Here is a 10,386-nt window from a genome sequence, read left to right as displayed (position 1 = left end):
ATTCAACTCCTTTTCCAGTCAATGATAGCCTAACTATTTAATGCACCATGCCACGTGAAGTAAAAGAAGATGGTAGGCAAATGTGAAGGCTGAAGTTAAGAAATATGTTGGTTCTGGAGGAAAGCAGGGCCAAAAGGGTTTAGAGGTCTGCCAAGAGGATCAAAAATGTGCAAGTTCAATTAGCTTTTTATTCTATATAATAAAAGGCCAGGACCATAAGCATAATGACCAGAAGACCACTTGACCAGTCACCATGAGGTGCATTGACCACCTCTTGGTCCCTGCACCCCTTGCCCTGCAGGATCTGATCGCAGCATGGCAAATGGGGAACCACGGCGAACAGGGGGGTGGTGGCGGGGTGGTATTGGGAACTGTTGAGCGGCAGCAGGCAGCAGGTGGCAAGTGGCAGTGAGTGTCTGGCAGCGAGCAGCAGCGAGCATCACAGGGCGGGGAGCTTTGCAGTGTCACGGGGCAATGGAGGTGAGTGTCGCAGAGCTTCTCGGGATGGCGGCAGCAAGCATTGCGGGGTGTCGCAGGGCAGCGCGGAGTGTTGGACATGGCTGTGATCATAGGCTAGGCCTAGGGCAGTGGTGGGCAAACTGCGGCTCACAAGCCCCATGCGGCTTGCAAGCCGTGGTTTGCCACTCTGTTGACTAATGAGTTTGCTGACCACTGCCTTAGGGAAAAACACTTGAAAAACATTTTAATAATGTACTAATGTCTTTAACCGGAAGTCAAAACTTACCCAGTGGTTGGCAAACTCATTAGTCAACAGAGTGGCAAACCATGGCTCATGAGCCGCATGTGGCTCGCGAGCCACAGTTTGCCAACCACTGGCCTAGGGACCCTCCTCGTGCACGATTTCGTGCTCTGGGCTTCTAGTTATTTAATATTAGCTTCAGGTGTATAGCATAGTGGTTAGACATTTATATAACTTACTAAGTGATTCTTCCAATAAACCTAGTACCCACCTGGCACCATACATAGTTATAACAGTATTATTGACTATATTCCCTATGCTGTATTTTACATCCCTGTGACTGTTTTGTAACTACCGAGTTTTACTTTTTAAGCCCTTCACCTTTTTCACCAAGCACCCCCCACCCAACCCCATTTCCATCTGGCAATCATAATCCTGCTTTCTGTATCTCTGAGTCTGTTTCTATTTTGTTTGTTTATTTTGTTCTTTAGATTCCACTATAAGTAAAATCATATGGTATTTGTATTTCTCTGTCTGACTTATTTCACTTACCTTAATATCTTCTCATCCATGCTGTCACAAATGGTAAGATTTCATTTTTTATGGCCAAGTAATATTCCCTTGTATATATGTACCACATCTTCAAGTAGCTTTAATCTGAGAATAGCATCTGTTTGTTTTTGTTTGATTTAATCTATTTTCTGGACGTGGTTGTACAGGTATAGACCTAAGCAAAAGAAACTAAGAAGCCTGTAGGTGAATACTGTCTTTAACAGAAAGCCAAGGAGAAAGATGGTAGAATCATTCCTATCTCTTTTTATCAGGTCTCTTTCCTAAAAGTAAAGACAGTAGTCACTTAGAAGTTTTCTCCTGCATACTAGTGCCAACATTTGTGGCCTATCTCTTTGCTGAGCCCACTCTATTTGTTTCCCCAAGACTGCTACATTTTCCATGCTTCATTCTTCTTCCACTGGCTATATTACTGTGTATCCCCTTTCTGCCCAACCTTCTCCCTATTTCTTGCCTTTTCCTTGGCTTGCTGAAATGTGTTGGTCTCACAAAGGTACTGCCAATCACTTTTCTTAAAGTCATTTTAAACCTGAATATTTCCAGATGCCCTTGGTCCATAGTTCATTTCTAAACTCATAAATACCCAGTTGACAGTAAAGAATAGACAGAATCAAAATCAAATTCAAATGTTGAGGAAAATTTTGCATCATCTTATTTAATATTTTTCTAGTTTGTTAATGATGTTTTTCTTTATTTGAATTGTAAATCACAAATATTTGAAAGGCTTTTCTTCTGTATTTTATGTACTATATGGTAAGAAATATCTACATTCAGAATGTTCCAAGTAATAATAACAACAAAAAATACTATAATTCAGTTATGTTGGAGAAGACTTAGAAATTCCTTGAAGAAACTCTTGATAGAGAAGTAGTTGATGTGGAGGAAAGCATTGAACTAGGAGATGAGATATGCATTCTAGTCCCATATGCATCACTTAATTCCTGCTAATTTTAGGTGAGTTACTCTCCTTCCCCAGGATAACAACAGTAATAATAATAATAATGCATGTGATTATATGTTTACTATGTTCAAAGCAATGAAAGAAGGGCATATATGCTCTATCCCAGTGGTCGGCAAACTGCCGTTCGCAAGCCACATGCGGCTCGAGAGCTGCGGTTTGCCCCTCTGTTGACTAATGAGTTTGCCAACCACTGCTCTATCCCATTTAATCTTCACACCCTACAAGATACAAACTATTATAATCATCATTTAATAGATTAGGTAAGTGAAGATTAGATAAATTGACAAGATTTCCCAAAGTTGAACATTGCCAAAGAGCTCTCTGAGTTTTAGAATTGAAATTCAGTCAGCTAGTCAGTATTACAACCAAGATTCAATTAAGGTCCATCTGACTCCATAGATCACACTTTTAACCATTGTGAAATGTTTCTCTTTACAGCATTCTATTGAGCCTTAGTTTCTGCATTCATAAACATAAGGCGGTTGGATTAATTTTTAAGTTCCCGTTTAGTGCAACAGGTTAAGAGAATTATATCAAAGGAATGTTTAACTCTACAGCTCTACAGTGGAAGCCGAATTAACAAATAAGAGCCAAAATCCAGATTAAATTCTTTCCCTCACATCACATGGAAAGGGCCAGGTCATGCCAATGCTTTTCTTTGTGATGTTGGGAAGGAGGGATGCGTAGCATCAATAAGATTTTAAATCATGGGTCAAAGGTAGATAAAAGCCTAGCATTTCCATCAGGAAACTGAAGAACTGAGAGAAATGTGTGACTTCTCAGTTCAGATCTAATATATTTGCCAAGGAAAAAGTGAGCACTCACTGCCAAGAGTGGAGAGCAGCTCTGCACACATTGGTAACAAATAACAGTATAGCAAAAAGCCTCTGAATCTACTGAGAATTCAGTAAGGCTTGACATTCAAGGAGGAAAAGCCTTGGTAAATTAATTTCAGAGTCTTAAATAATGAATTACTACCAGGGAGTAATATTCCAGAAGAGAAATTTATGCCTTTGGTTGACATACCAAAAAGGCATGGAGCACTGGTGAGGCCAAGAGTTATTCCAGGAGTTATTCTCCCTCTACATTCTCTTCATTTAAGATCTTGCCCCTAACGTGGCTTCAACTGTCACATCTATGTGGATGACTCCCAAATCTATATTTGCAATCGTATCTTATCACACTAACTCCAAATCTGTATAACAGCTGCCTCTTGGACATTTTCACACGGACATTTTGACGCCACTTCAAACCATTAAATGTCAAACCAGATTCATCATCTTATATTACAAGCCAGTTCCCAATAAAATAAGAAAAATGCTTTGACATATATAAGGACCAGCACAAATATAAAGTATTTTTATTTTTGTAGTCAATGTTAATAACAGCATTGTTTACCCAGGAACCTAGGTCTGAGACTTTGGAGACTTCTCCAAATAGACACTTACTAACTCAAGTAGATTCTTCTCTTATGAGATATGTTGTATCTGTTCCTTTCTTGCCATTTACAACATCATCATCTTCAGACTGATGAACCTTAAATCTTTATATCTAACCTTATGTAAATTAATGTAAATATGTAAAATACCTGACACACAGTGGTAACCAAAAAGTATTAGATGTACTTTCAACTACAAGATATATGCCCCTTAGATGTCTCTCTGGAAACTCAAACTTAGCATGTTATGAACTGAATGAATTTCTTTCCCTGAACCAGCTTCTCATGCATTCCCAATATTAATTACTAGAGGCCCAGTGCACAAAATTCGTGCACGGGGGGGGTGTCCATCAGCCCAGCCTGCACCCTCTCCAATCTGTGACCCCTCGGGGGATGTCCGACTGCCAGCAGTCGGATATCCCTCTCACAATCTGGGACTGCAGGCTGCTAACTGCTCATCTGCCTGCCTGCTTGATTGCCCCTAACTGCTTCTGCCTGCCAGCCTGATCATAACCTAACCACTCCCCTTCCAGCCTGATTGATGCCTAACTACTCCCCTGCTGGCCCGATTGCCCTCAACTGACCTCCCCTGCCAGCTTGATTGCCCCCAACAGCCCTTCCCTGCAGGCCTGGTCACCCCCAAATGCCCTCCCCTGTAGGCCTGGTCCCCCACAACAGCCCTCCCCTGCCAGCCTGGTCGCCCCCAACTGTCCTCCCCTGAAGGCCTCGTCCCCCCGCAACTGCCCTCCCCTGCCAGCCTGGTCACCCCAACTGCCCTCCTCTGCAGGTCTGGTCCCCCACAACTGCTTTCCCCTGCAGGCCTGGTCACCCCCAACTGCCCTCCATTGCTGGCCTGGTCACCCTAACTGCCCTCCCCTGAAGGCCTGGTCCCCTTAACTGCCCACCCCTACCAGCCCGGTTGCCCCTAACTGCCCTCCCCTGCTGGCCAGGTCATGCCAACTGCCCTCCTCTGCAGACCTGGTCCCCCATAACTGCTCTCCCCTGCAGGCCTGGTCACCCCAACTGCCCTCCCCTGAAGGCCTGGTCCCCACAAGTGCTGGCCCAGTCACCCCTAACTGCCCTCCCCTACCAGCCCGGTTGTCCCTAACTGCCCTCCCCTGCTGGCCTGGTTGCCCCCAACTGCCCTCCCCTGCTGGTCTGGTCACCCTAACTGCCCTCCCCTGAAGGCATGGTTGCCCCCAACTGCCCTCCCTTGCAGGCCTTGTCCACCCCAACTGCTCTCCCCTTCAGGCCTGGTCACCCCCAAATGCCCTCCCCTGCAGGCCTTGTCACCCCTAACTGCCCTCCCCTGCTGGTCTGATCACCCACAACTGCCCTCCCCTGCCAGCCATCTTGTGGTGGCCAATTTTTGGACCACATGGGGGCAGCCATTTTGTGTGAGGGCATGATAGTCTATTTGCATATTACCTCTTTATTATATAGGATTATTATATAAAATTGTAACCATAGTTTATTCACTCAAGTAAAAAACCTGGAGATAAGTTTTCTTTTGCATATATAAATAATAAATAAATAAATAATAAAGCCACTTTAAAATGGAACCAGAGCTGCCATGCCAGAGGAACTGCCTTAAATGTCTTATACCTCACATCTTTATAATGTTAAAACAAGTTATAACAACCTTTAGACTGGGCCTAAACATCATTGTACCCCCCCACACAAGAACTGTTTGCAAAGATAACATGCAAGTAGAATTATGACTACTGGACCGATGGCAACCAGACTAAAAATTAAATATTCTTTTGAATTAACATCACTATGTTATGTTATTTGCACCAATAGAAACGTCTTCCTTCCATTGATATAATTGTGTTTTTTTTTCCTTTATCATAAATACCCACCCATTGTTTTTGCCTTCTAATAGGAGCATTATTTGGGCTTCTGTCTGAATCAGTTCTTCCAGAATAGCCACTATTGATCTCAAATACATGTTTGTTGCCTCCCATTTTTAAAAATTTTTCAGAGAGAGACATCAATTTGTTGTTTCACTTATTTATGCATTTTTTGGTTGATTCTTGTATGTGCACTAACTGGTAATTGAACCCACAACTTTGGCATATCAGGACACTTTAAGCAACTGAGGACTTGGCCAGGGCTGCTGTGTGTTTTTTTTAGGTTAGCATTTTCAATGTTTTCACTCTCTTGGGGCCTGTAATTTCTCAAGTCTCTCTGGTATTTCTTTTCAATATATCTGGTCCTCTATGTCATCATTGCCACCTGAGTAAAGAAAGGTCTTTTGACTCAGACATATCTAAGTCTAAATTTTGATAACTTTCTGTGGATCTTGGGAAAATTATTTAACCTCCTTGAAAGTTTCTTCCTCTGTAAAATGGTGGTGACTTTACCTAAATCATGGAGTTATTTTTTGAATTAAATTAGATTATTATATGCAGTCTCCTTATGTTTCCCTTTTCCCCCCTTTTTAATTGAATTTATTGGTGTTGCGTCAATTAATAAAATTACACAGGTTTCAGGTGTACAATATTATAATATACCATCTGTATACTGTATTGTGTTCACCACCCCAAGTAAAGTCTCATTCCATTACCATTTATTCCCTGTGTACCCTCTTCTACCCACCTCCCCCTCCCAACACACACACACACTTTCCCTCTCATAATCACAATACTATTGTCTGTGTCCATGATTTGTTTGATTTTTGTTTTTATTTTGCTTAATCCCATCTCCTTTTTTCACCCAGCCCTATAACCCCCTCCCCTGTGAGAGCTGTCAGTCTGTTCTATTTCTGTGAGTCTGTATATATTTTGTTTGTTAGCTTATTTTCTTCATTAGACTCCTCAAGAGTGAAATAATATGTTATTTGTCTTCCTCTGACTGTCTTATTTCACTTAGCGTAATGTTCTTCAGGTCCATCCATGCTGGCACAAAGGGTAAGAGTTCCTTCTCTTTTACAGCCATGTAGTATTATACTGTGTAAATGTACCACAGGTTTTTTTATCCACTCATGATGGGCACTTGGACTGCTTTCAAATCTTTGCTATTGTAAGAAGCACTGCAATGAACATAGGGGTGCATATATTCTTACAAATTAGTGCTTTGGTTTTCTTTGTATATATTCCAAGAAGTGGAATTCCTGGGTCATATTGTTTTTTTTTGTTTTGTTTTTTTTTTTTAATGTTTTTATGGATTTTAGAGAGAGAGAGAAAGGAAGGAAGAGGGAGAGAGAAACATCGATTGGTTACTTGCTGTATGCCCCCTACTGGGAATCAAGCTCACAACCTGGACATATGCTCTGACCAGGAATCAAACCGGTGATTTCTTGATGCATGGGAAGATGTTCATTAAACTGAGCCATGCCAGCCAGGGCCATTTTTTAGTTTTTGAGGTAACTCCATACTGCTTTCTACATTGGCTGCACCAATCTGCATTCCCACCAACAGTGCCTGAGGGTTCCCTTTTCTCCACATCCTTGCCAATACTTGCTCTTTGTTGATTTATTGGTTATATCTATTCTGAAAGGTTTAATGTAATATCTGATTGTGGTTTTACTTTGCATTTCTCTGATGATTAGTGACATTGAGCATCTTCTCATTATCTATTGGCCATTTGTATGTTCTCTTTGGAGAAGTGTGTATTCAGGACCCTTGCCCATTTTTTAATTGGATTGTTGTTATTTGATGTTGAGTGTTATCAGTTCTTTATAAATTTTGGATATTAACCCTTATCAGATGTATTATTGGTGAATATGTTTTTCCATTCAGTGGGCTGTCTGTTCATTTTGTTGGTAGTTGCCTTTGCTGTGCAAAAACATTTTAGTTTGATGTAGTCCCATTTGTTTATCTTTTTTTCCCCCCTTGCTTGAGGTGATATATCAGAAAAAAAATATTTCTATGAGAAATGTATGAGATTTTACTGCCTATATTTTCTTCTACGATTTTTATGGTTCTGAGACTAACATTTAAGTCCTTAATCCATTTTGAGTTTATTCTTATACTAGAGGCCCGATGCATGAAATTTGTGCAAGGGGCTGGGTCCTCGCAGGCACGGCGGCTTGCCTCCCCTGGCTTCATCCAGAAGGTCATTTGGCTGTCTGGTCTAATTAGCATATTGCTATTATGCTTTTATTATTATAAATATGGTGTAAGAAGGTGGTGCTCTTGTATTTTTTATTGCCCATATCTACCCATTTTTTTCAACACCATTTATTAAATAGACTATCTTTACACCATTGTATGTTATGTATCCTCTATCAAATATTAATTGGTCATAAATGTGTGGGTTTATTTTGGGGCTTTCTATTCTGTTCTATTAATCTATGAATCTGTTTTATGCCAGTACCATGCTGTTTTGATTACAATGACCTTGTAGTATGGTCTTTTATCAAGTAGTGTGATTCCTCCAACTTTGTTCTTCTTTCCCAAGATTTCTGTGACTAATCAGAGTCTTTTGTGCTTCCATATAAATTTTTGGAATATCTGTTTTAATTCTGTGAAATACATCATTGGTATACTGATAGGAATGGTTTTAAATCCATAGATTGCTTTGTGTACCCTAGACATTTTTATGATTTTAAGTTTTCCTATCATTGAACACAGTATATGCTTTCACTTATTTGTATCTTCAATTTCTTTCTTCATTGTCTTATAATTTTCTGAGTACAGGTCTTCTACATCCTTAGTTAAATATATTCCTAGGTATTTATATTTTGATGCAATTGTAAATAGGATTGTTTTCTTAGTTAGACTTTCTGATAGTTCATTATTGGTGTATAAAAAATCAACTGATTTCTGCATATTTATTTTGTATCCTGCTACTTTACTGAAGTAATTTGTTGATTCTAGTAGTTTTTTGGTAGAATCATTAGGATTCTCAGTAAACATTATCATGTCATTTGAAAATAATGTCAGTTTAACTTCTTCCTCTCCAATTTGGATGCCTTTAATTTCTTCTTCTTGTCTGATATCCATGACTAGAACTTCTAGTACTATCCTATCTAATAAAAGAGTAATATGCAAATTAACCATCACACTGCTACACCCACAAGCTACGCCCACAAGCCACACCCACTAGCCAATCAGGAGTGAATATGCAAATAAACCCAACCAAGATGGCTACGGCCACAGAGAGCAGGAGGGAGGCTGGGGTTTCCCCGGCAATGGCGGAAGCCAAGCTTTCCACCTGCCCTTGCCGGCCTAGGCGTCCACTCAAGGCTACAAAGTTTCAGTGATAGAAGATACATAAATCCCAATAGAAATGGCGGCAGCCATGGAGCTGGAAAAAGCAGGAGGCTTGGGTTGCCCCCGGTGATGGAGGAAGCCAAGCTTTCCACACACCCTGGCCAGCCCAGGCCTCCACTTAAGGCTACAAAGTTTCAGTTATAGAAGATACATACACCCCAACAGAAATGGCTGCTGCCACAGAGCAAGCAGAAGGCTTGGCTCCGCTCCAGGCTACAAAGTTTCAATTGTAGAAGATAAATAAACCCCAGATACCAGGGCCTCCTCTTGGGTCACCAGGGGGTGTGGCCAGCCTGCAAACCACCACAGGCCCCTCACTCAGGCCACCCCATGCCCCAAGGGAACCCCCACCCTGATCCAGGACACCCTTCAGGGCAAACCAGCTGGCCCCCACCTGTGCACCAGGCCTCTATCCTATCTAATAAAAGAGCAATATGCAGATTGACCATCACTCCAACACACAAGATGGCTGCCCCCATGTGGTCAAAGATCCTGCCCCCATGTGGACACAAGATGGCCACCACAAGATGGCCTGAAAGGCAGGGCAGTTGTGGGCAATCAGGCCAGCAGGGGAGGGCAGTTGGGAGGAACCAGGCATGCAAGGGGGAGCAGTTGGGGGTGATCAAGTCTGCAGGGGAGGGCAGTTAGGGGTGACCAAGCAGGCAGAGGAGGGAAGTTGGGGGCAACCAGGCCTGCAGGGAAAGGCAGTTGGGAGGGACCCAGGCCTGCAGGGGAGAGGAGCTAGGGGGAACCAGGCCTGCAGGGGAGGGCAGTTGGGGGGGGACCCAGGCCTGCAGGGGAGAGCAGTTGGGGGGAGCATGCCTGAAGGGGAGGGCAGTTAGGGGTGACCAGGCCTGCAGGTGAGGGCAGTTGGGGGAAACCCAGGCCTGCAGGGGTGGGCAGTTGGCGGGGGGGACCCAGGCCTGCAAGGGGGAGCAGTTGGGGGTGATCAAGTCTGCAGGGGAGGGCAGTTAGGGGTGACCAAGCTGGCAGAGGAGGGAAGTTGGGGGCAACCAGGCCTGCAGGGAAAGGCAGTTGGGGGGGACCAGACCTGCAGGGGAGAGGAGCTAGGGGGAACCAGGCCTGCAGGTGAGGGCAGTTGGGGGGGACCCAGGCCTGCAGGGGTGGGCAGTTAGGGGCAAACTGGCTGGCAGGGGAGCAGTTAGGCATCAATCAGGCTGGCAGGGGAGTGGTTAGGTGGTGATCAGGCTGGCAGGCAGAAGTGGTTAGGGGCAATCAGGAAGGCAGGCAGGCGAGCAGTTGGGAGCCAGCAGTCCTGGATTGTGAGAGGGATGTCCGACTGCCCTCAAGGGGTCCCAGATTGGAGAGGGTGCAGGCTGGGCTGAGGGACACCCCCCCGTGCACGAATTTCGTGCACTGGGCCTCTAGTGTTTAATAAGAGTGGTAAAAGTAGATATCTCTGTCTTGTTCCCATTCTTAAGGGAAACACTTAATTGTTTTTGTCCATTGTATATGATGTTAGCTGTGGGTTGGTAAT

This window comes from Plecotus auritus (genome assembly GCF_963455305.1).
Source record: "Plecotus auritus genome assembly, chromosome: X".
NCBI lineage: Eukaryota > Metazoa > Chordata > Mammalia > Chiroptera > Vespertilionidae > Plecotus > Plecotus auritus.
This window is presented reverse-complemented; position numbering follows the sequence as displayed.